The sequence below is a fragment of the Pimephales promelas genome, chromosome 16 (assembly GCF_988280905.1).
Source record: "Pimephales promelas chromosome 16, fPimPro1.hap1.1, whole genome shotgun sequence".
Classification (NCBI taxonomy): Eukaryota; Metazoa; Chordata; class Actinopteri; order Cypriniformes; family Leuciscidae; genus Pimephales; species Pimephales promelas.
The window spans coordinates 34,073,483-34,099,104 of record NC_142784.1 but is presented as its reverse complement, the minus strand read 5'-3'; the positions used below and the strand labels follow the sequence as shown (position 1 = coordinate 34,099,104).

At 37.6% G+C, this 25,622-nt stretch overlaps 1 protein-coding gene across 1 annotated transcript in view; it reads left to right on the top strand.

Moving 5' to 3' along the window:
* Nucleotides 1-2,878: 2,878 nt before the first annotated feature.
* The window catches only part of lrfn1 (leucine rich repeat and fibronectin type III domain containing 1), a 159,369-nt gene continuing 136,625 nt past the window's right edge, over nucleotides 2,879-25,622 (top strand). Inside the window, exon 1 of the mRNA XM_039660483.2 lies at nucleotides 2,879-3,830. The gene's annotated coding sequence lies outside the window, so the exon portion shown is untranslated. The remainder of the gene's footprint in view (nucleotides 3,831-25,622) is intronic.

Here is a 25,622-nt window from a genome sequence, read left to right as displayed (position 1 = left end):
CTGCCGGTCTGCACAGACAACAAGGTGAAAAATGCATTGAATTTGCATTGAAAATGCGTCCATTGCAGAATTTTGTAATTGATTATCATTTAAAACAAAACCATGCATGTTCAAAAAAAAAAAAATGAGTTAAAGGGATAGTTGTTTTGAAATTAATTTTTGGTTAATTCATCCAAGATGTAGGTGTCGTTGTTTCCACAGTATTTTCAATTTTTATATTTTTAGGTCTGTCAGTCATATAATGCAGGTCTATGGTCACCACCGATATAAATACTGTTCGTTTTCTCACACAAACCGCTCGTTTCGTGTCTTAGGCCATTAATGTGTACTTACATTTACGAGTCATTGAATCATGTTTAATTTGGACTTCTCTGTGCATGCTCCGAGGTGGTGACCATAGACATCCATTATATGCTGACAGACAAGAACGGTTTGACCTAAAAATATCAAAATTGAAAATACTGTGGAAACAAAGACACCTACATCTTGGATGCCCTTGGGGTAAGATAAAACACACCAAAAGTGAACTAAAAGGCTAATGCATCTTGGTAATTTACAATATTGATGTTTTACAATATATAATAAACCCAAGTAAAGTGTGATGTTTTATAAAGCAACACTAAACAACTTTGTAAACTCGTAATAATTTTATAAACTAGCACAAGTGTTTTAATACTTTTTCACTTCGGCTCATCATGAACATGCCCTTAACTCTTCCATATGAGTTTTTATGTAATTTTAAGCAGCCGTGTTTGAAGTGGAGGGAAGTTTTCATTAAAAACCTCGCTCACGACTCGCTCCGGCTTCAGGTTCAGAGAGTGGAGCCCAAATGAATGTGCTCATGTTCACAATCAGTCATAAGGACACGAGACTTATTGTTTAGTGTTAGTGTAGTCACCGTGTAAATGCAGGGTGGTAACATCTTTATTGTACAGTTTGGGTGACTGAGTTGATGTTTAATCCATTACAAATATCTAGGCTAAATGCTATTTAATGGCAGGCTCCAATCGTGACAACTTACCCCATATAATGGCTTCCTATGAAAGCTTGTTTCCGCCACAGAATAAAACATTAAAAAGGTAATTGCAACTTTTTATCTCACAATTTTGAGGTGTCAGAATTGCGTGAAACTCAAGAAAAAGTCAGGATTGTGAGATATAAACGCATAATTGTAAGATTAAGTCAGAAAAGCATTATATAAAGTTGCAATTGCAAGAAAAAAAGTAAGAATTGTGAGATATAAACTTCAAACATTCTCGCAATTGCGAATTACATATGACATTTTCTCACAATTTCGAGTTTATATCTCACAATTCTTACTTAACTCACTTAACACAATGACTGCTTTCTATCACTCAATTCAGGCTCACAAGTCTAAATCTCTCAATTGTGAGAAAAAAAAAATCGCAATTGTAAGATAAAAAGTTGCAATTATCTTTTAATATGCATTATTCTGTGCATGCGGAAACAAGCTACCATATTTTTTATGTCCATAAATTTTGGCTTTTTAAAACCCAATCCTACCCAGGGACTTGTGACAACTAAGCCCCTATCCCTATTTTTACATAAGTTTACAATTTTTTAATTGTATTATTAATTTATGACATAAACTGTGACCAAATAAACTGTCACTACAGTAGACAAACTGAGTTATATACTTTATATTTTCAATGTTTTTGAAAGTCTCTTCTGCTTACCCTGGATTCATTAATTTAATCAAAAGAAAAAGTAATACTGTGAAACATTGCTACAGTTTAAAATAACTTTTTTAATAATTCAATATATTTTAAAATGTGATTTATTCCTGTGATCAAAGCTGTGCTTTTTAATAGCCTATTATTTGTGTAATAATTGACAACAAATTAACACATTTGCCAAATTTGATTTGATTATTGTTTCATTTGCAGAAATCATTTAGGATTAATTATTATTCATCTATTTATCTACAGCCTTAGTTTTTAAATAATTAAATGTGTAGTTTATAGATTCTGTAGTAAAACAAGGGTCAATGTTGCAGTTACTACGGTTTTACTACAAAAACATTTAGTTACTGTTGTTTAAAAAAACATGATTATATAGCAGTTTACAATGAGGTTCATTAGTTAAAATTAATGTATTTACTAACAATGAGCAATACATTTGTTACTGTATTAGTTAATCTTTGTTAATGTTAGTTAATCAAAATACAGCTGTTCAGTTCATGTATTAACTAATGCAACCTTAATGCAATCAACTAGTGCAGTCAAATACAACCTTTGATTTTAATAATGTATTAATGTGGAAATTAATACTATGATTAATAAATGCTGTTGATAATGTATTGTTCATTATTAGTACATGTTAACTAAGGTAGTTAACTAATGAACCTTATTGTAAAGTGTTTACATCTGGAAGACGTATTTTTAAGAGTGTTTGCTCATCAGCAAGACGTCTATAGAACGTTTCCTGTCAGATGTCAAATAGACGTCTATTAGATGTCCATTACATCTTAGAGACATCTTCTAAACGTCTATTCGACATCTGCAGGAAACGTCCTATAGACGTCTTGCAGATGAGCAAACACTCTTTAAAAATACGTCTTCCAGATGTAAAAAGGAAATCAAACAGCCTTGTGCTATCTGGGTTAACGTTTAACCATGGTTAATATTCATAAGGGGAGTGACAATGCAGGGTGATCGTGCGGGAAATATTAATAATTAGTTTTGATAACGTTGTTAATAATTCCTGGCCCTGAGTCATCTCGAAGCATTTCATAAACTATGCAGGTAAAGCATGTGGAATCGGCAGGTGAAAATCCGCTATTGGCACGTGTGCAAATCCACCCCTCGTCCTCTCGCGCACTACACACACACACACACACACACACACACAGAGAGAGCAGTGTTGTGTTCAGCTCTCCGTGAGTGGACTGTTACCGAGGATAGGGAGGGACTCGCAGATGCTCTTCATGAGAAGTAGAGCAATACATCAGCGACTCCAACGCGGTGCCAAATGTTTTTAATTCGGTTTCTGCGCCCGTTTCCCGCAGGATGCCATTTGGAAGAGAGAAAAAAATGCGCATATGAAATAAACGTGGGTGGGATCCCTTCTGCGTTGGACACTGGATCTATGATAACGAAACTGCGAGCTGCATTTGCAGAAATGTTGGAAAATGTGTCTGTATGCTGAGCAAACCGGATGGGCTTTACTGAGGGAAATAGCGCCGGTGTGAATGAACGCTTTGTCCTTTGCGTCTTTTTTCAAGCCCTCGTTCTCTACCCGAGAGGATTGTATCCGCATTTCCCCTCAAATGGTGTTATTTTCATGTTCATGCGCTAAATACGACGATATCGGACTGTTTTTACCTCAGTCGCTGTGTTTCCTTCCTCTGAGGTGACCCGACGTGAGGTGAAAAGTCTGACTGGACCTCCTTCAGAAGTAAACCATCAACATTTCTGGATTGTTCGAGGATTCCTCTTTCTAACTCTGTTTTTGGAGGCTAATAATTCTAGTTATGGATTAAATCGTCTTTATTAATCGTCAGTGCTGAAGCGAAAGCCTGTTGTGGGATTTCAAATGAAAGCTCGTTTGATTCGAGGGAGCCGTTTGAAATTAAGAACCGTTAAAAAATTTCCGTTATTTCCCGCCACATTCTGCATTCGAATGAGATTCCCTTCTTAATCAATACATTCATCGTTTTATGTATATTATAAAATAGATTTATCCCAGTGAGAATATTGTTACGAGACTCTGGACCCAGAGGAGGAGATTTAGACATCATCTATCGGAAGATCTTGGACATTTCTGTGCTGCTCTGAACTTGGGAGGCGTTTGGATGCTCCAGGACGGAGGTAACGCACTATTGTTGTTTTCATTTTAAGCGATAAGAAAACCAGAAAGACACTATGTGATCCAGTACTTTGATTATTTGCGTTCAGTTTGAGACTATTCGCATCTCCCTGCTTTTCCTCAAATGCCAGCTCATTATTTAGTCTATATATCAAATCTTAGAGGTCAAATATGTATTAAATAATGAGCTATTGTTTGCTTGTGGTGTGCTACCTTGCTAATTACTTTGCAATATGGAAGGTAGGCTATACAACAAATTTGTGTGAGCGTCTTGGTTCGGATACCCAATGCGGACTTTGCGCATTTGAGACCCATTAGCGGAAGAGCGACATTTTTTATTTAAAGTGAGGTCATGATGATAATAATTAATGAGATTTTTCATTATACTGTTGTTGTCAGTCAGAAAATGTTGATTGATTTTCCTCTTGAAGGACCTTTGCCGTCTTGCGTTGTGTTTTAGCTTCTGCTAGACCTTAACAGAGACCTCTGGTCATTAACAGTCATTAAACTTTCCGTTTACATTTACCGGCCCGTTTATTTCTCGTTTAAACGCCAGTGTTGGGCTGTGGGACGCAGGGATGTTATTATATTCTGTGGAACGGTTTGAAGGAGAGGATAAGTTGCGTTTTTGAACGGTTCTTTTATCAGGACAGTTGTGAATTGCTGTGTTTATCGGACTTTGGACACAGTAAAACCAGAGTAGGACGATGTTTGAGGTCAGATACACACGCACAGGTCCGGTTCCGCAGTCCGGTCGAGTTCCGGAGCCGGTGCTGTTGTCGGGGTGTGTCTGCGGCTGAGAGAGAGTGGAGCAGCGGCCGCTGGGGGCCACTGGCACATAACTCTCTCTCTCTCACACACACTCTGTCTCTCTCTCTCTACACACACACACACACACACACACATAAATTCCCTCTCTCTCTCTCTCTCTCTCTCTCTCTCTCTCTCTCTCTCTCTCTCTCTCTCTCTCTCTCTCTCTCTCTCTCACACACACACACACACACACACACACAAACTCTCTCTCTCAACTGTTTAACTCTTGGGGAGTTGGAAAATGAGCTTATTTCCCCAAAAAATGTTGTTCCTTTAAGATTTTTTAAATCCACGTGGAGATAATGAATGGGAAGAAAGAACACTTCAGGAATCAAGGCCACTGAAAAAGTCAAAGGTCATCAATAAACCAATTAAAATATAATCTTCCTTAAACAACCATTTAATTAGAGATTAAAGTTTTGTCCACAAACAAATAGATTTTAGCTTTTTTTTAAATATCTATCTGTCCATCCATCCAATCTACCCAACTATCCATCCGTCCATCCATCCATCCATCCATCCAATCAACCCAACTATCCATCTGTCTGTCCATCCATCCATCCATCCATCCATCCAATCAACCCAATCAACCCAATCATCTGTCTGGCCATCCATCCATCCATCCAATCAACCCAACTATCCATCTGTCTGTCCATCCATCCATCCATCCAATCTACCCAACTATCCATCCATCCATCCATCCATCCATCCATCCATCCATCCATCCATCCATCCATCCAATCAACCCAATCATCTGTCTGGCCATCCGTCCATCCATCCATCCATCCATCCAATCTACCCACCCAACTATCCATCCGTCCATTCATCCATCTAATCAACCCAACTATCCGTCTTTTGCCCACTGACCGTCTCTTTCAACCCACCAGTTTATCTTTACAAATAACATTATTCCTGACACACACACACACACACACACACATTAAACCCGGCAGCAGCACACGTCCTCTCTCTGATGACTCTTTCCTGTAACCCAGTGTGAGAAATGATGTGTGAGGGCTCTATTATTGTAATACCATAATTACCATGTAAACAGAAGCCTGATGAAATGTGCCATTTGTTCAGCCGCCATTGAATTTCAAAGAGGAACGATCACATGACGTAGAGCTCGATTGTGATTGGTTGCCTGTTCCGAAGCGAAACAGATGAATTCACCGATTCTACATCTGCGACGCGTCATGCGAGACTCCAGAAGATCTCCCGCAGATCAAACTAATCCATGTTCTGCACATCTTGAGCTCTCGAATGCGACACACACACACACACACACACACACACACACACACACACACACACTGACACAGTGATTAGTGACAGCTGGATTACGGCCTGAATAATTAATTCACTTGGAAAGAAGCAGCTCTTGGTGATCTGACCGATGCTTTCGATCCTGGATCCTCACAGGACAGGGATGCTGTGTTGGTAGTAAATGGTTTATGCTGATGTGATGATATGGATCATCCCGTTCACAGGCGTGCATATTAGATCGGGTTTAATGATAAGTAGAAACGCTCCGGGCTGGTTACGGAAAAGATAATAATTCTGTTGTGGTCGCGGTTACGCAAACGGCTGCTGGGCTTAATAACGCTGATCATGTTTAATTCTGACACGACATGTTTTTGCCATGTCTCTAAGTGTGTGTGTGTGTGTGTGAGCGTTTCTGTATCGTAGAGACTGTCGGCAGCACTAATGGAGTTGCTGGTTAGCTTGTGTCAGTGTAGGCTTGTATTTCTCTCAGGTTCGGTCTAATTAAGCAGTTTCTTTTTATTTGGTGTCAGACGATTGTTAATGAGCACCTGAATCACCACAGCCCATGAACTAATGATTGAAGTGAAAATTCACACATATAGAAACTATTCTCTCATATTTAGTGGGCTTTTATCACACATCTTGCAAAAAGCGGAAGCGCTTAATAGTAGCGTAAAACAGTAATAACCGTATGGGATTGTTGTAACTTATTTATGTACAGATAGTTAATAATCATTAGTCTGGTATGATAAAACGACAGTGTCATGTTATTGTGGCGCATATATCCTGATCTAAAGTTCCTGATGAACAATAGTAGTGGATGCTCGACTCAAACACACTAACTCCACCAGTCATTTAGTGATCTACAAATGAAGAGTTCAGATGCAAAAGCCTCTAAGTGCCATTTGAAATTTTCTTCTAGAATGATCATTTTTATCAAGCTTGTATATTTAAGTTCAGTGATTTCACTTAAATGGCAATGATAATTACCTATTAATTGTTATTTAAGTGAAATTACTGAACTTAAATATACAAGTTTGATAAAAATCATCATTAAAGAAGAAAATTTCAAATGGCATTTAGAGGCTTTTGCATCTGAACTCTTCAAATAGTCTCTTCTTGAAGATTCAATCAAAACACTGTAGCACTGTTTTATTTATCACTTTCTCCGATAAAGTTTTGTCTATCTATTTATGGTGTTTTTTTTATTTTGGGGGTATTTTTTAATTTATTTACTTCAAAACGTACCATATTTTCTATGTAATTTATGCTTATTTTTATGTTTTATTTTTTTATTTTTTTTAACTACATTTAAAATATCATTCCAATAAGTTCTTAGAGATAAAACCTAAAGATGAAGCGACTTTGCTGTCACCTGGTGTCTTATTTTGGCTTATTTTCGAATGCTTTAAATTACAGTTTTTCCCATTAATTTCCATCACTTTCTCCGATAAAGTTTTGTCTATCCATTTATGGTGTTTTTTTAATTTTGGGGGTATTTTTGAATTTATTTACTTCAAAACGTACCATATTTTCTATGTTAATTATGCTTATTTTTATGTTTTATATTTTTTAACTACATTAAAATATCATTCCAATAAGTTCTTAGCGATAAAACCTAAAGATGAAGCGACTTTGCTGTCACCTGGTGTCTTATTTTGGCTTATTTTCGAATGCTTTAAATTACAGTTTTTCCCATTCATTTCTATCACTTTCTTCGATAAAGTTTTGACTATCCATTTATGTTTTTTTTTTTTTTTAATTTTGGGGGTATTTTTTAATTTATTTACTTCAAAACGTACCATATTTTCTATGTAAATTATGCTTATTTTTATGTTTTATTTATTTTATTTTTTTTAACTACATTAAAATATCATTCCAATAAGTTCTCAGAGCTAAAACCTAAAGATGAAGTGACTTTGCTGTCTTATTTCGGCTTATTTTAGAATGCTCTAAAATACAGTTTTTCCCATTCATTTCTATGGGTGCCCATTTTTGACCCAAATACAACAAGATTAGAGTTTTTTTTCACCCACTTAACATTGTAGAATTGAGTCAAAAAAAAATGTTCGTTCAGGAGGCAAACCTAGGAAAAGTAGCCAAGTCTTGTACCGCTCAGATCAAGGGAAGTATTTTTTAAAAATAAATCAAAACTATTTTGCCCACATTTGTCAAGAATACGGTATTTGTTTGGCATGATATTTGTTATGTTGGACATAATGAGTAATTTTAAGTCGAGGTCATAATTCAGCGATTAGCGTCTTTAGTATTCCTGTCTTTTATCTCTGTTGGTTATTGGCTGATGAGGTATCAGAGAACACTATAAGCTTCTTTGTGCAAGAGCGAAAATCGCTTTTAGCGGCGGATAAGAGTGAGATAATATCAGATAAATCCCGCGGCCTGCGTTAGCATGCAGCATTAGCCGTGTAATAGCATATGGAGAGCAGTTTGACAGAGAGGGATCAGATGGCCGCCAGCCGTTTACCGCACTTCCGTCTCAATCGCGGCGGGTGAACAGTTGTTTTGCAGAGACAGATAGCCGAGGCCTTTTCCATATTCTGAGCGCGTGCTTTTAAAATCCCCCCATGGCTTGAACAGAAGTCTGCAGTGGGTTGATAACTCGCGTGCTGTCAGTCCCTGTCGAGGACGCCGAGGGAAGCTACATGTTCTGCTTCAGAGCTTCCTCTCTTCAGGAATAATTTAAAACTTCTGTGGGACACACTTCTGAGTTTTCTTGAGGCGCTGGCAGAGACCACATCTAATTAAGATGGATAAAAGGCACAGAAATTGATGACACTTTTGAAAAGCGCTGTCGAACGGGGCACGAGCTTCACCTGTTGACGTGACGGATCTGCCTCCCGTGATTGGCTTAGAGGTGGTGGTGGGCGGGATCTCATGTCAGAATGAACTGGAACAGTATCTTTAATAAAACCAACATGAATCCACACACCTTTCTATCCTCACTTACATTAATGAACTATTGTGTCCTGCAAAATGTCAAAAGATATGTTGTGTCTGAATAATTTTTGGTTTGACTGTGCACTAGATGTCTTTGTAAATTTAACACAATAATGGTTTATATTTGAAGAGTTCAGATGCAAAAGCCTCTAAGTGCCATTTGAAATTTTCTTCTAAAATGATGATTTTTATCAAGCTTGTATATTTAAGTTCAGTAATTTCACTTAAATGGCAATCAAGATTACCTATTAATTGTCATTTAAGTGAAACTACTGAACTTAAATATACAAGCTTGATAAAAATGATCATTTTAGAAGAAAATTTCAAATGGCATTTAGAGGCTTTTGCATCTGAACTCTTCATTTTAATAATCATCTATTAATTTGATAGCCAATATTTGGCTGATAAAGTTTTTAGGAAAAAAGGCCCAGATATTGATGATACTAGAACAGAATTAGATGTGTTTGCTGTAAATTTAATGCAATAATGGTTTCTATTATTATATCTATTATATCTATTATTATATTATATCTATTATCTATTATTATTTTTTATTTCTATAATTAGTGCATAATCACATCCTAAATAACAGTTTGTGTTTACATAATACATGTGTGCATGTGTACTGTGTATAATTATTTTGTTGTACATATAAATACACACAGCTGCGTGTATTCACTGTATACATATTTATACATGAATTTATTTAAATATTTTACAAATAAAGAACAATTTTTTACATTTATATATACAAAGTAATTATACACATCACACACGTTATGTAAAAACAAACTTTTAATTTACTCTGATTAATCGTTGCCCAGCCCTCTTGAATATCTAAATTCTCATGCAATACAATATTGCAAATACTTTAGCATTACTCCACGTTGTTTAATGTAAAGCAGTCCTGACGGTACCACCTCAGGTTCACACTGTTGAACAGTATACGTGCGGTCAAATCCCTTTGTGCTACAGGAGCTTCAGGCCAATAAGGAGAAAGTGAGATGCGGAGAAACTGTAATGGGGTCACGTGACGGTTGAGCTGTCAGGGTTTGGCGGACCAATCTGTCCGTGAGGCTCTTCAATCCGCAGGGTGTGTCATGCCTGTCAAAGATGCCATTCGTGTGGAGATCAGCGTGAAGGGATGAAAAACAGCTCGCGTTCGCCTTGACACACGTCTATTTCCCGCGGCAAAGCCTGAAGCCCAAGGGGGCGACGGAGAGAGAACCGTTCCCCGTGACCGTGAGCTTGTGTTTCCATCGTGCTGGGTTCAATTACACTGAGTTAGGATGGTTAAATGTGAACTCAAAGCCACAATGTTTGCAAAACAGGTTATTTAGTAACATGCAATTAATGTTATACATCCGTCGTCACATCATTGGCCTTTAAACATCACTTAATGCATTGTAGCCCTCAAACCGTATAGCCCTTAATCCTGTAATTGTTGACAAATTGTGGGCACAGAGGACTCCTAATTTTTATTTATTATAAATGTTATATCGATGTCTTCGATAAAGTTTTGTCTATCCATTTATGGTGTTTTTTTTTATTTTGGGGGTATTTTTTTTATTTATTTACTTCAAAACGTACCATATTTTCTATGTAAATTATGCTTATTTTTATGTTTTATGTTTTATTTTTTTAACTACATTAAAATATCATATTAAAATAAGTTCTTAGAGCTAAAACATAAAGATGAAGTGACTTTGCTGTCACTATTTTTATTTGGCTTATTTTAGAATTCTCTAAATTACAGTTTTTCCCATTCATTTCATTTCTATGGGTGCCCATTTTTGACCCAAATACGAGATTAATGAGTGTTTTTTCATCCACTAACATTGTAGAATTGAGTCAAAAAAAACTTTTGTGTGTTCAGGAGGCAAACTTAGGAAAAGTAGCCAAGTCTTGTACCGCTCAGATCAAGGGAAGTATTTTTTTAAAATAAATCGAAACTATTTTGCCCACATTTGTCAAGAATACAGTTTTAGGGTTAATGACATTTTAACTGCTAAAAATTCTAAAATATGATTATCAAATTTGAAGCTGATTGTGTTTGCATGCACATTATAAACGTGGCTTTTTGAAGTGTGTATGTGTGATCTGTGACAGGAACATGCACTTACTGTGGATTTAAGTGCATTCAGAGCGAGCGTTTTGCAGTAAGGAACGAGGAAATTCATCGCAAACTCTCTCTTTGTTGGCCCCGAAAATGAAAAAGATGCTTTCATCTCGTGTAGCAGAAGAAGAAGTGGTTCAGTCAAAACTCTGCATCCGAGGAGAATATATATACGAGACGCAAGATTCCCGCTGACACGTTGCAACGCTCTTAGTTTAACATCACAAATAACATGACATAAATTACAGTAAATACTCTGAGTCTAAGCTGCCGTTTAACAGAAAATGATGGAGACAGACCCTCTTAATGGATCATTTATTTAAAAATCAAACCTAGATCAGTTGAATCAGTGTTTGTGTTTTGTGAGTGAGAGCACCGTTGGATTAATTTCCACTGTCTGTTGTTTAGTTTTCACTTTCACTTTGTCTTCTCAGTCGCTTTCATTGGTTGAAACATAAGATCTGACGGTTTGATGCATATATTTGAAAGCATATACAACATATTTGTTTAGGGAAGTATCTCATATGCCAATAGTAGCTGAACCCTGTTTTCTTTAGATGACATTGCCTGCCAAATCTAACTTAAAATAGAAATCATTGTAGGCTCACTGTAGTAAATTTGTGTATTCGATTAATAATGGAATTTTGCTCTCTTTTACCCAGACAAGCCTCCGTAAAAATGAATATGCGATTATCTAAATAATAAAATTGTGGCAACAGACTACAAGCAATATTATTAATTAAATGTACCAAATTAGAATTGAGTAATAATTAGAGCCAGACCGATATATCGGCAGGGCGATGTTAGGCATTTTACAAACTATTGATATTGGCAGTTATAATGGCCGATAAATTAAATTAATATTTCAAAAATAAAATAAAAATGGATGAAACACGCTTGAACCATGTCATGTTGGAGTTGTATAAGTTTGTCCACCAGAGGGCACTCTACACCATCCCTGGCCTGTTGGCAAAACTCGTTTATAACGCGCAACACAAAGTTAGCTAATGCCACTATCATCAATGGAATTTAATGAGCTTTGTTAATTCATTAATGAGCTTTGGTCCCTCCTCTGTTCTGTCGTGACAATAAAAAAAAAAACACTTTCTTTTTAAAATGCATTATCATATTATTTTAATTAAAACCCATACATACATAACTACAAATAACTAATGTTAGGGAAATCTGTTAATGTTTTGTTGTGCGTTCCTGAAAAAAAATAAAAATAAAAAATATCGGCCGATATATCGGATTTTAAAACCAACAAATGTTTGTATCGGTATCGGCCTTCAAAATCCATCGTTCGGGCTCTAGTAATAATTAATCAAATTAATTCCTTTTAAAGTTAACCATTTAAAATTAGTAAAATGTACACGAAAAATTCAACAAAAATATCTGAATAACAGACAGACGCCAAATATGAATTAAAAACTCTTTATTTTATATTGCCAACATTGAAGACACCTGATGTTAACAAGCAGAATCACCGAAGGAGAAGTCATTTTAAGTCACCAATTAGTCACCATTATGGTGATCGGTGTTTGTTTTAGTCGGGCTCTTGACCCTTAAGTCATTAACTTGTAACTTGTTGTACCCGACTTACAGTATAACAGCCAGATGAACAAATACAGAAGGTGATCTGATGGTGTTGGTTAGGTTTTAACAGGCTAATCATCATTTCGCAATCATTTGACCTGAATCACTGACTGAACTCATATAGAGCCCAATTTCTGAGTTAGGTTTACTTAATTAATTTTAGTGCATGCTTAAAAATGAGCTAAATGTGATGAATACAATAAAAATTGTAAATATTTGAATTGGTTTACATCCCTTCTAATGTCAGACTGATTTTGAGAGAATTTCACTACCTCGTTTTTGATGTAAATGGGGTAAGAGACCATTAGATGATAGAGGACAAACCCGTCCTGAAGTAATGAACCAGGATTATTATATTATTATATGTCCCAAATAACATCATGAAGTCACAGCGAGAGTCGAACCTGCCTGCTAATGAGGCTGATGGAAAACATTAAGACAGACAGAACTAACGAAGAGAAAATGACACTTCTCTTACAACACGCACACGATTTAATTTTCAGTTTTATTGTTTTGAACGCGCTGGTTTGGGGTCAGTTCAGGTTCATCCTCAGAAGATGAGACACCTTTACCTCTTCAGGCAGATAATACTCGTTTCATTTGAAATCTTTCATCCCTTCATCGCATTATAATCCCAGGCGCTCGAGAAGCGAATTAGCAGCAGATCCTTCAATTAATTCCCATGAAACCCAAATTATTCCTCAAGAGCTCTTGTTTTAAGAAATATTAATTACATTCCTCATTTGCATCAGAAGCTTCTGAACTCTAAATTTAAGTCATTTAGGGATGAGAACGAGAGTCATATGGGTGGCAGATGATATGCATATATAATGTGGCCTACATATCTGTTCTCTCACCGGTCGGTGTGTTTGGCGAGTGTGTAAGTCTGGCTCAACCTCCATCTGTCCCCGACGCCTCATGAGCTCCTCCAGTTACTCCGGCTCAAACTGGATTTGCAGCCAGACTGATTGATACTAGTTCATGTGTGTTCACACTAGTGATGTTACGTTCGTGAACGAATCGTTCTTTTTGAACGAATCTTTTAGGTGAACGAATCATTCTCGTTCACGTTATCCATTGACTCATATTTCTCGTTCACTGAAATTCCCCCTTCTACCACTGTGCGCCGCTATTGCGCGCATGCGCAGCTCAATGAACCGTGTAGCTCTGTGGCCCGTTTCATCTGTCAAAGACAAAGAGTGACTAAACCTCGAGCCAATAGCCTTCGAGTATGATACGAGGACGGAGCATGTGATTTGTTGAATCTAGTGAACGAAAACGCCCTTTATTGAGTTGCTTTGAGTTTGAACGTGTCCAATGAACTGTTACATACATCTCGTTCGTGAATGAAAGAACCAGTTGTTTGAACGTCAAGATAATAATGACGACGAAGTTAACAGTGCAAGCTGATGGTTTAATTTAATAAAAGACAGCTTAAAATTTTCGTTTGTACTAAAATCTACAAACTACATCAGGTAATCTGCTAACTTCAATATGAGTGGCACCACTAGCACTGGTGTCGTTTTGTGTGCATTTTGTATTATTTATTTTTATTATTGTTGTTTTATGTTTCAACAGTTTTATACTTTAAAAAATAAATATATATGTCATGTTATGCACTTTTGTTTGTTTAAAAACTGTAAAACATTAAAAAAAAAATAGAGTTTTGATTATTTGCGTCACGTCATTCCAGCTCATTTGCGTCACGTGACTCACGTCAGCTAATAGCATTTCAGCTTGGGCTTAGAAGGCGCATGTAATTGGTTGGATCTACTCTGCTGAATGAGTCTGAACGAGATCTCCCGTTCGTGAACGAATTGAACGAACTGGTTGCTATACCCAGTTCTTGTACCAGGTCGGCCATTCTGTTAATCTAGTTCATCAATCAGCAGAAAGTGAATGCAAAGCGCAGGTATCCGTACTGTGAACGCGCAATTCATAACTTACATACAGAAAATAACTCCTCGTTTAACTCGTTATGACCAAACAAATAAAATGTTAACTAGCCTGCCTAGTATGCAAACAGATTAAAAAACACTTGTGATTTGGTCATCCGAAAAGAGTGTAATTTAAAAGATAAAAAGAGTGTTGAGACTTTGATCGCTTATTTAGACTTATTTTATCAATTTAATGAGTAGCCTAGGGCACAATTTTTAATAAAGTCAAATCAGTTTTTATTTTGTAACAAGTAAATACGTTGTTAACACATTTTGCCGCACCTGCTGCTGATGTATATGGAAAAAAAAAACAACTGAACGAATCATTGAACGAGTCTGAACGAATCATTTTGGTGAACGAACTAAAAATGAACGAGTCTCTGAAAAGAATCAAAATTTCCACCACTAGTTCACACTGGAGCGGGTTTCAGAGCGCTTTCATACCCTTGAGATCTGACTGGGAAAGTATAAAGAAATCTCCCCAACGCTAAAAAATATTGATGGTTTAACTTAAAAAAAGTAAGTAACCTGGGTTGCCTTCAAATTTTAAGTTGATTGAACTGGAAAAAGTGAGTTAATACAATGAAGTAGATTATTTTAACCATCAGAAACTCAAAATTATATGTTATCTGAACTAAATAAATTATTTAAGTTGATTTGACAAAAGAAAAAATGTTGTGATTACTACACTGTAAAAAAATATTGTTGGTTTAACTTAAAAAAGTAAGTAACCTGGGTTGCCTTAAAATTTTAAGTTCATTGAACTGGAAAAAGATTTGACAAAAGAAAATATGTTGTGTTAACAAATCTTGAAAATATTTTTTACAGTGTGTAGAGGACATGCGTGTGACGTCACTATCGGCCCGAGTGACCGCGGTTACACACACTGAGTGGCCAACATGACATCATGACTTTTGCGTAAACATATACGCCACTTTCGAGTCAAGTGGCGTGTTATCTCTACACATTTTGAGCTATCCGCGTGTATCCGCGTATATGTCTACGCCATTAACGTCCGAGTGATTCCGCTTGTCTGTACACGCCGTCAAATGTCCAGTCATAAATGCCATTAACCCCAGTGACGGTTAGGTTTAGGGACGGGGTTGAGGTGAGTCATATATTTATATATACAGTAATAACGTTAAGTCAACGGCGTTCATAAACACGCTGAAAATCGATTATGCGTGTTGATAGCACGCCAAAAATGAAAATACTAATTGGCGTGTCATACACACGCTACTTCATGAGATCAGTCTGGAGTGGCAGAAACACTGAGCGCCAGCATTTGTTCTCAGCGTGAAACACACACAAAACACTTCTAAAACGGGAAACAGCTTTGAGATTGACTGTATAAATAGCTTTGACAAGAAATCTGAGGTATATTTTTACACAGAACAGAGAAGCAAATGGATCCTGTAATTCACAGAAATGACTGGATCTAGACAGAGAAAGCTGGATTTGCAGTTTCATTTTGTGTCAATATGCTGACTTTAGGGGAAAGATCATATTGTATTGACAAGTCATCAGTTAGCCTAATAATTAGCATTGTGTATATTGTGCATAATTGGATGTTTTTAAATAAACACTGGCAAAAACTATACAAGTTTTAATGCTGGACGATATGATGAGAAGTATAACTTTGATATAAGTGATCACATGGATTTAGACCTAATTAGTATTTATTAGGGCTGTGCAAAAATTAATTGTGATTAATCGCATCCAAAATAAAAGTCTGTGTTTACATAATATATTTGTGTGTGCTGTATATAATTATTTTGTACATATAAATACCTATGCATGCATGTATATATTTAAGAATTATTTGCGCTTAAAATCTGTATATATATATACAAATACATAATCTATATTATATAAATATAAATATTTTATATATGAATAACAAATTTTCTTAAATATATACATGCATGTGTGTGTATTTATATACACAAAATAATTATATACAGCACACACAAATATATTATGTAAACACGGACTTTTATTTTGAATGCGATTAATCGCAATTAATTTTTTGCACAGCTCAAAGTGTTCACAGGCCTATTTGCTTTCCATGTATTAAATGATTCCTGCTGCATGTCAATATTAGGGATCGACCGAGATGCATGTTTTAGTGCCGATACCGATTTTTTTTCCCCCATCAGCCTTAGCCGATGACCGATACGGGCTGCCGATATTTGGAGCCGATACATTTCACTCGCTAAATTTACTTCATAAAAATGACATGATGTTAACAAATGTTACAGGTCTCGATTTAACAAAAGTAACATTTATTTAACTTTAAAAAAACAATATTTAACGAGTAGTAAACACGTGAGGTAGAACAAGAACAAGTAGATAAACGATTTTTAACAAATATTAAAAACACGAGGTTGAACAAAAAAAAGTTCAGTGCTGAAAATTAATATTTAAGCATAAATGAAATAATTGCACTATTGCACACTGTACTTCATTTTAAACGTAACTTTAAAAAGTAAATTTTTCTGTGCCGGGAAAAACTATCGGTGAACGCAGCAGTCGCGTATCGACCGATTCCGATACACGTAAAAAACGCAAATATCGGCCCGATATATCGGCCGGCCGATATATCGGTCGATAACTAGTCAATATCCATGATCACTGGATCTTTGGTCAGTTGTGAGGAACACTTTATCGAGTCCAGCCTTTAGTTTAAACTGATAATGGTTTGTTTTACTGGCGTTTCTGCTATTAAATCGAGTCACACACCAGCTCTTCTGGCACTCAGGAAAGTGACGTCAATGCAAACCCTCTATAGGTAGGAACAGATTTTGGTCTTATTTGTGTACGTGAACTGTTTTTGATGACACTTCTGTGCCTGCTGTGGTATAACTCATTTCTTCATTACGTCTCCACAGTAATTGCCTTTAGCAAACAGCTTGCGCTCTTCACGTCTCCTAGAATTAATCCACGGCGAAAAGACATGCTCTGCTGTGAATGTATTGAGGTTTGGTAGTAAAACCAAAATGAGCCTCGTATTGGAGTTAAATTGACCCGTACCGGTTTAGCAAACCATTGCAAAAACCTTCTAAATCTAATTTACCAATACTGGCTTAACGTTTATATCACAAAATAACAGTCCTGGCAGAACCTGCATGTCAAATTGACAAATCCAGGATTAAAATTCATATCAGAATGAACCTCTGTACCAATCCTGGCAAAGCTAATTCTACTTTAATCCATCTTCCAGGCTGGAGTTGGACTCTAATAATGGGTTTTGACTGTAATAAAGGGTTTTGCTACTCTATTGAATGTGATTTCATTTGACCATCCATCACAATGATCATTTCCATGACCTTACATGGTGACATAACTGGTATAGATGATCAGACAAAACAAAGACTATATAATCACACAAGAAGCATCACTTGTAATGTATTAAACTGGGGAAAAGTGCAACGCTCGATATGGCGGAATAACCACGTCATTGCAGTACACGAGATCCAGGGGGCGGAGTTGGATCCAGATTTAAGGGGTGGAGATGGGTAGGATTAGGGGTGGGGTTAGGGATCAGGGGGTGGAGATGGGTAGGATTAGGGGTGGGGTTAGGGATCAGGGGGTGGAGATGGGTAGGATTAGGGGTGGGGTTAGGGATCAGGGGGTGGAGATGGGTAGGATTAGGGGTGGGGTTAGGGATCAGGGGGTGGAGATGGGTAGGATTAGGGGTGGGGTTAGGGATCAGGGGGTGGAGATGGGTAGGATTAGGGGTGGGGTTAGGGATCAGGGGGTGGAGATGGCTAGGATTAGGGGTTGGGGTTAGGGATCAGGGGTGGAGATCGGTAGGTGGGAGGAGTTGGATCTGGATGAGAGCCATCTCGGAATAAGTCCTGCCTTCTAAATAAGAGCCAATCACAGATTGGTGAAGTCATTTTGTCACTACAGCTGTCTGTTGCTATAGAAACAGTCAGACGACCATAGAGTGCCGAAGTGATGGCGTCACTTTGTAGGACAACTCAGAAGCTAGCGGCGCATGGGTTCCCTCGATCGAAAAGCTACGCATTTTCCCCATAGACTTTTGGAAAATCTCCAAAAATAAGATCTGCGTTCAACAAAGAATTGTGACCCTTACACGTTTTGTCTATCAAGATAATTTTTTCCAAGTTAATCCAAAATGTATACATTTTGAAGCCTAAGTTCTAACTGTATTTTATGTCATAGATCAAAACGGGAAAATATTTAGAGGCTTTGTTCACCACAGACCTTATTTCAGGCGGTTCAGCAAAAACATTCAAAAATCCCATAGACTTTAGGGCGAGGGAACTGGGAGTGGTAAAACGCTAACTCACTTCCGCGTTTTGGCCTACAGAGCGACTTCGTAACTTCGGCACTCTATTAGCTTGATCCAGCCTAAATGTTGTTTTCTGTCAAAATTCGAGCGTTTAGAAGCAAAATTTAGGAGACATTAGATGTCAGATTTCATTGGTGCTTGGCGAACGATTTTGGAGAATTTGATGTTTCCCCATTCAAAGAGATAGCAGCTGCACTTGAGAGACTGAGAGGCGTTTCAAAGATGGCCGCCGAGTGAAATGACTTGTCTCAAAAGGACTTTGGAGAAAACCAAAAACAAGATCTTTAATAATTTCATGTGATGATGACATAAGAATGATCAGTTACTCGTCTGCGATTAGTGAAGATTTGCCGCTGACGTTTGTATCCAGTGTTTCCAGCTGCTGTTCTCGAGCTGATTCTGCATTTCCTCTAACAGTCGGGGTGATTTTTCAGCGCGGCTGCCAAGGCACAGAAGTAACCTTTTGTTTTTATTGTTTCCTAACAACTTTTTAAACACATTGTAGATCTTGTAAGGCTAAACTAATCGTTGAAGTGATTATGTTTTCCCACTATCTTCCAGGCGAAGTAGTCCATTTATCAGCCTGCGACAAATTCCAAGGTGCTTGTGTTTGTTTGATGAATAAGTTTTTAATGTTCAGCTTTAGATGTGGCCTGTGGTCCAGAAGCAGCGGTTCTCTCACTCCTGAATAAACGTGTCTAGACTCCAGTCGATGCTGGTTTCAGACTTGAGAACATCTGTCAGAAAATTCAATATTGGCTCTCTAGCTGAGTCCACACTTGTGAAGTGTTGCTCTGTCACACGGCTCAGGGTTTAACATCACTCTCCTTTCTGCTCATGAACGTGAATTTGAATCCAATTGGTCTTTTTGACCAGATAATTCTGTTGATAATTGTGTATGTCTGTCCATCCATCCATACATTCCTTCGTATACAAATAAACCATCATCATCCATTCCCATCATCCATCCATCCCGCCCTCCCTTCATCCATCCGTCCATCCATCCATTCATCCATCATCCATTCCCATCATACATCCATCCCGCCCTCCCTTCATCCATCCATCCATCCATTCATCCATCCATCCATCCATTCATCCATCATCCATTCCCATCATACATCCATCCATCCATCCATCCATCATCCATTCCCATCATACATCCATCCATCCATTCATCCATCATCCATTCCCATCATACATCCATCCATCCATCCATCCATTCCCATCATACATCCATCCATACGTCCATCCCTCCATACATCCATCCATCCATCCCTCCATACATCCATACATCCTTCCCTCCATACATCCCTACATCATTCCATCCATCTTCCTACATCACTCCCTTCATCCATCCCTCCCTCCATACATCTACCCATATCCCTCCATCCACCATATCCCTCCCTTCATCCATCCCACCCTCCCTTCATCCATCCGTCCATCATCATCCATTCCCATCATCCATCCATCCCGCCCTCCCTTCATCCATCCATCCATCCATTCATCCATCATACATTCCCATCAGACATCCATTCCCATCATACATCCATCCATCATCATCCATTCCCATCATACATCCATCCCGCCCTCCCTTCATCCATCCATCCATCCATCCATCATCCATTCCCATCAGACATCCATTCCCTTCATCCATCCATCCATCCATCCATTCATCCATCATTCATTCCCTTCATCCATCCATCCATCCATCCATTCATCCATCATCCATTCCCATCAGACATCCATTCCCATCATACATCCATCCATCCATCCATTCCCATCATACATCCATCCATACGTCCATCCCTCCATACATCCATCCATCCATCCCTCCATACATCCATACATCCTTCCCTCCATACATCCCTACATCATTCCATCCATCTTCCTACATCACTCCCTTCATCCATCCCTCCCTCCCTCCATCTACCCATATCCCTCCATCCACCATATCCCTCCCTTCATCCATCCCTCTATCATCCATCCACCCACCCATCCATCTACCCCTCCATCTGTCCATCCATCTACCCCATCCCTCCCTTCATCCATCCATCCATCTGTCCGTCCGTCCATCCATCCATCATTCTGTCTGTCTGTCTGTCATACACTCCTGCAATTATCAATAATTGGACCAGAAAGCTTTAGTTTCCATCACGACCCAGAATGTTCCTCCATGTCTGGATGGTACAGAAGCGGTGATGTTGTCGTGGTGATACGGGAGGTGTTATGTTATTATGCTGTGCTGAGGACGTAGTTTTGCAATGGTGATATAACAGAATTAATGGTGTTATGAGAGATGATGGCTTTATGTTGTTCTGTAGTATTGATTTAAGGGGTTGTTTTTTTTCTCTCTATTGGGTTATATTCAGATAAAAACAACAGAGAAAACACATTTAATGAACTTACAGTAAACGGTGTCCGTCCTCAAACAGCTTGTATTTGAGTTAGGCCTACCTGTCGCACTTTTTTCCTGGAAGCATTTGAAGAAAGTTAAGATGGTTTTCATTTAAAAAGCAGACAAACGACAGTGACTTCTAGACAGTAAAGAGATTACATCTCAGAAAACTCCTCTTGAGTTCAGTAGATTCTCAACAATATCTCACACTGGCCTCAGGTTTGGCAAGATACCCAATCTAAATTAAGCCATAGACCTCAGTGTCTCATCAACTCTATATTCTTGCTTTTAGTATTATTTCTATAGTCCTATGGGATTTGTTAATTTTGTGAATATTTTGACGTATTTGGTTTAAATCTTATAGTTTCAGCAATTTTTTGTGCCATTTGTTATTTTCATTAGTTTGCCTTATTAGTTGCACAACATATATATTCACCTCAGAGGAGAAAGTACATGGACTGCATTTCTCACACTGAACTTACACTGTATGTGTTCTTCTGGGCAATTTGGATCGAGCAAAATTCCAAGTTAGCATTTTCGTTAAATAACACATTCAATTTCGGTTTGTTTTTCACCAAACCCAATCGTAAACCATCAAAACACTTGGAATGGGATCATTCTGCGATACTTTTGAGTCTTTTAAAAGCTTGAAGCTGGTCACTGCCATCATTTGGACGAGAAAGCGGGTCATTTTTTAAAAGATTTCTACTTTTGTGGCCCAAAAAAAAAGGCCATACAGTATTAGAACAATACCAGGTTGAGTAATTTAGGACTTCATTTTCATTTTATGGTGAGCTAACTGGTTAAATTCAACTTGAAATGGAATTTTCAACCCACTTGACTTCTGTAATCTGGTGCAAAATTGATATTCAATGGGAAATTAATGCTGGGGCTTGATTTAATCTATAAGGATTTGATTGGATTGTGTAAATGTATCTAGTTTTTAAAATATGAGGGTTTCTGAGTAATAACGTGCTCACAGATAGAGTAGTAAGGGTCCATTTTGATGTCATTATTTCACGAACGAGCAACATCTTAGCAATAAATTGGTTCTTGTGGTGTAATATGAAAATTGATCCACTTTGTTTAGTGTGACGTGAGAAGATCACCAAAGCTTTACAGCGTTGAGTAGATGTGACTCGCTTCCACGCTGATCTAATCTGACATAATCGTTTATAAAACTCCCTAATGTGCTGCGCTTAAGCGCTACTTTTTGGACAGCGCGGCTTGAAAGGGTTGGAGAGTATTAGCATAGAGTGGCTCGATTTAAAAGCTAGAAATCCATTTATAGGGCAAATGGCAGACAAAGAGAAAGGCACAAAATAATGAAATAACGCAGAATGTGCTGGATGGAGATTAGCTATCTGTGCTGGGAAGGAGATGCACATTTCAGTAGCTGTAAGCTCTTGTTTGCTGGCTAAAACCTGACGCTAAGTAGAGGATTTGACAGCAGACGGCATGTCCGCGATGATTGAGAGCACCGAACCGCTATTTGTCGGTCCTCCTCCGCGGCAGACAGCGTGATTGATGAGGATGTGCGTTCAGTGCCATTAGCATGGCGGCTAAATCAGTGGTCTGTGTTGGACCTCTGCCACTCTCGCTGTTTACTCTCCGTGTTCATTAGCTTCACCGTAACACTTTGATTTATTATCTCAGAGTTTGGAACGTATTCGGCACTGCCTGAATGTGCCCTTGGGGATCAGGAACGTATGTCTGTCTGTCTCTGCGTCAACAAAACTGGAGATGAAAATGAGCGTCACCGAGGCCTACTCATATTGTGTTTTCTACACCCTGTATTAACGCATACACTACTGGCTCAAAGTAAAAGTTTGGAATAATAAAGATTTTTGTAATGTTTTTGAAAGAAGTCTCTTCTGCTCACCAAGGCTGCTTTTATTTAATCAAAAATACGGTAAAAATTGTGAACGGTTATTGTTTAAATCAGCTGTTTTCTATGTCATTACTCCAGTCTTCAGTGTCACATGAAATCATTCTAGTATGATTATTGTCATTGTTTTTGTGGAATCTTTCTATTTATTAAATAATCTTAAAAACGTTTATTTTTCCCTCAAAACATTAAAACTGTTTTCAACATGTTTCCATTGTAGGTTGTGAATTTAACTCATGTGCAAAACTGGGCTGTCGCATAAAACATTTGCGTATAAAGCAGTGTTTCGATCCCATGTGTTGGAAAATTGGTACAAAATATTTGCACTAAAAATGCAATTAAACCAAAGCATTCTTATGACAGACTTGCTGCGATGCCATTGGTCCACTGGTTAGTCCAAAGTCACCTGATGTTTCTTGTGGATTTATTCTGTAAATTCATTTCCATCGGAGTTTATGCACTATTCTTATCGGATAAAAAATTATCCACATCAATTGAGCATATGTTTTTTTTTTGCACATCTTGGCATTTCCATCCAGCAATTTCTCACAATCCACACAGAAATAGTTGGATGGAAATTTTAACTACTGATAAAAGTGATAATACGAACCGTTAATTAACCGTAAATTATTCAACATCAATGATAACTAATTTCTGAAGGATCATGTGACACTGAAGACTACATCAGATGCTGAAAATTCATCTTTGCATCACAGGAATTAATTGCATTTCAAAATACGTTCAAATAAAAGTATATATTAGGGCTGTTTTTTAACGCGTTATTAACGGCGTTAACGCAAACCCATTTTAACAATTTTTTTTATTGTGTGATTAATGGTCTTTTTGGCCTAGCAAACTTTGTTTTGTTTTTTTTCCATATGCTTTTGCAACAGCGGTGCTGCACTACGAAACAATTTATTTCAACGACTTGCGTCGCGCGAGGACGTTTTCTGACGTTTTCTGACGTTTTCTGACGTTTTCTGACGTTTTCTGACGTTTTCTGACGTTTTCTGACGTTTTCTGACGTTTTCTGACGTTTTCTGACGTTCTCTGACGTTTCTGGACGTTTCGGACCAGGGATGCACGATATATCGGCCAGCATATCGGTATCGGCCGATATATGTTCATTTTTAATGTTATCGTTATCGGCCTGGTAAGAAAATGTGGCCGATATATTAAAGCCGATAAATAATGTATTATTCCCTTCAGCTGAGACACTTGTTGAGAACTGTTTATGTTTTTGAAATTTTTGAAATATGATTGAAATCTCTTCAAACAAATGAAAATCTGGTTCGGGACAACATGTGCAACGCAAATCTGTCATATCGACTGAGGACGTCGTTATAATTGTGCGCTTGGGACATGGATTTAATTGTGAGACTTTTGTTTTTGTAATCAGGCTCTCAAAATTAGATAAAAATTTGGATTGAAGTTTATCGGCCGATATATCGGTTATCGGCTTTCAAATATAAAGAATTATCGGTATCGGCCAAAATTTTCATATCGGTGCATCCCTATTTTGGACGTTTCGTCGACCAAAGCGCAAGCGGATCTAGCTAGACTGGAAACAAAACAACAGAGACGCCACACACACTCGTTTGGGCTTGCGAGTCGGCCAATAGCAGGTTAACGTTACGTTTCGAGTGGATGACGAGCACGAGACGCCAAAATGGACGCCAATAAGATTCTGAATGGAAAGTTTTACTTTTAAAAGTTGCCAAATGGTTTCATTGACAAGACCAAAGTGATCCGTGTGTTTTGTCGTTGTGAACTGAGCTATCGTTATCGCAGCACGTCCAGTCTGAAGTACCACTTGATGATGGCCAAGCACACGCACACACACACACACACACACACACAGCTGATGTGAATTCTCCGCCCCCTCGTCAATATCAGGACCTCGTCAGTATTTCTTTCACCCTTTTATTGATGGACAGTGTTACATTGAGAGATTATTTGCTCCAAGTGAGAATGTTAGTGTGAAATTAAACACAGTATATGCCAATTGTGCTTTCAATAAAAAACATTTGCACAAAGCAAGCCGATCCACTTTTCCATGTTGATACGAGCATTAAAATTACAAAAAATAATGGGATGAAAAGAAACCAAGAGACATTTAGAATAGATAAAAATGTTCGATTAATCGCCAGTTAACTATGGCATCACTGTGATTAATTGTGATTTAATATTTTAATCTTTTCACAGCACTAATATATATGAAGAGTTCAGATGCAAAAGCCTCTAAATGCCATTTGAAATTTTGTTCTAGAATGATGATTTTTATCAAACTTGTATATTTAAGTTCAGTAATTTCACTTTATTTATATTTAATAGGTAATTATCATTGCCATTTAAGTGAAATTACTGAACTTAAATATACAAGCTTGATAAAAATGATCATTCTAGAAGAAAATTTCAAATGGCATTTAGAGGCTTTTGCATCTGAACTCTTCATATATATATATATATATGAAATTGTAATAATATGTCAAACAAATTTCTTT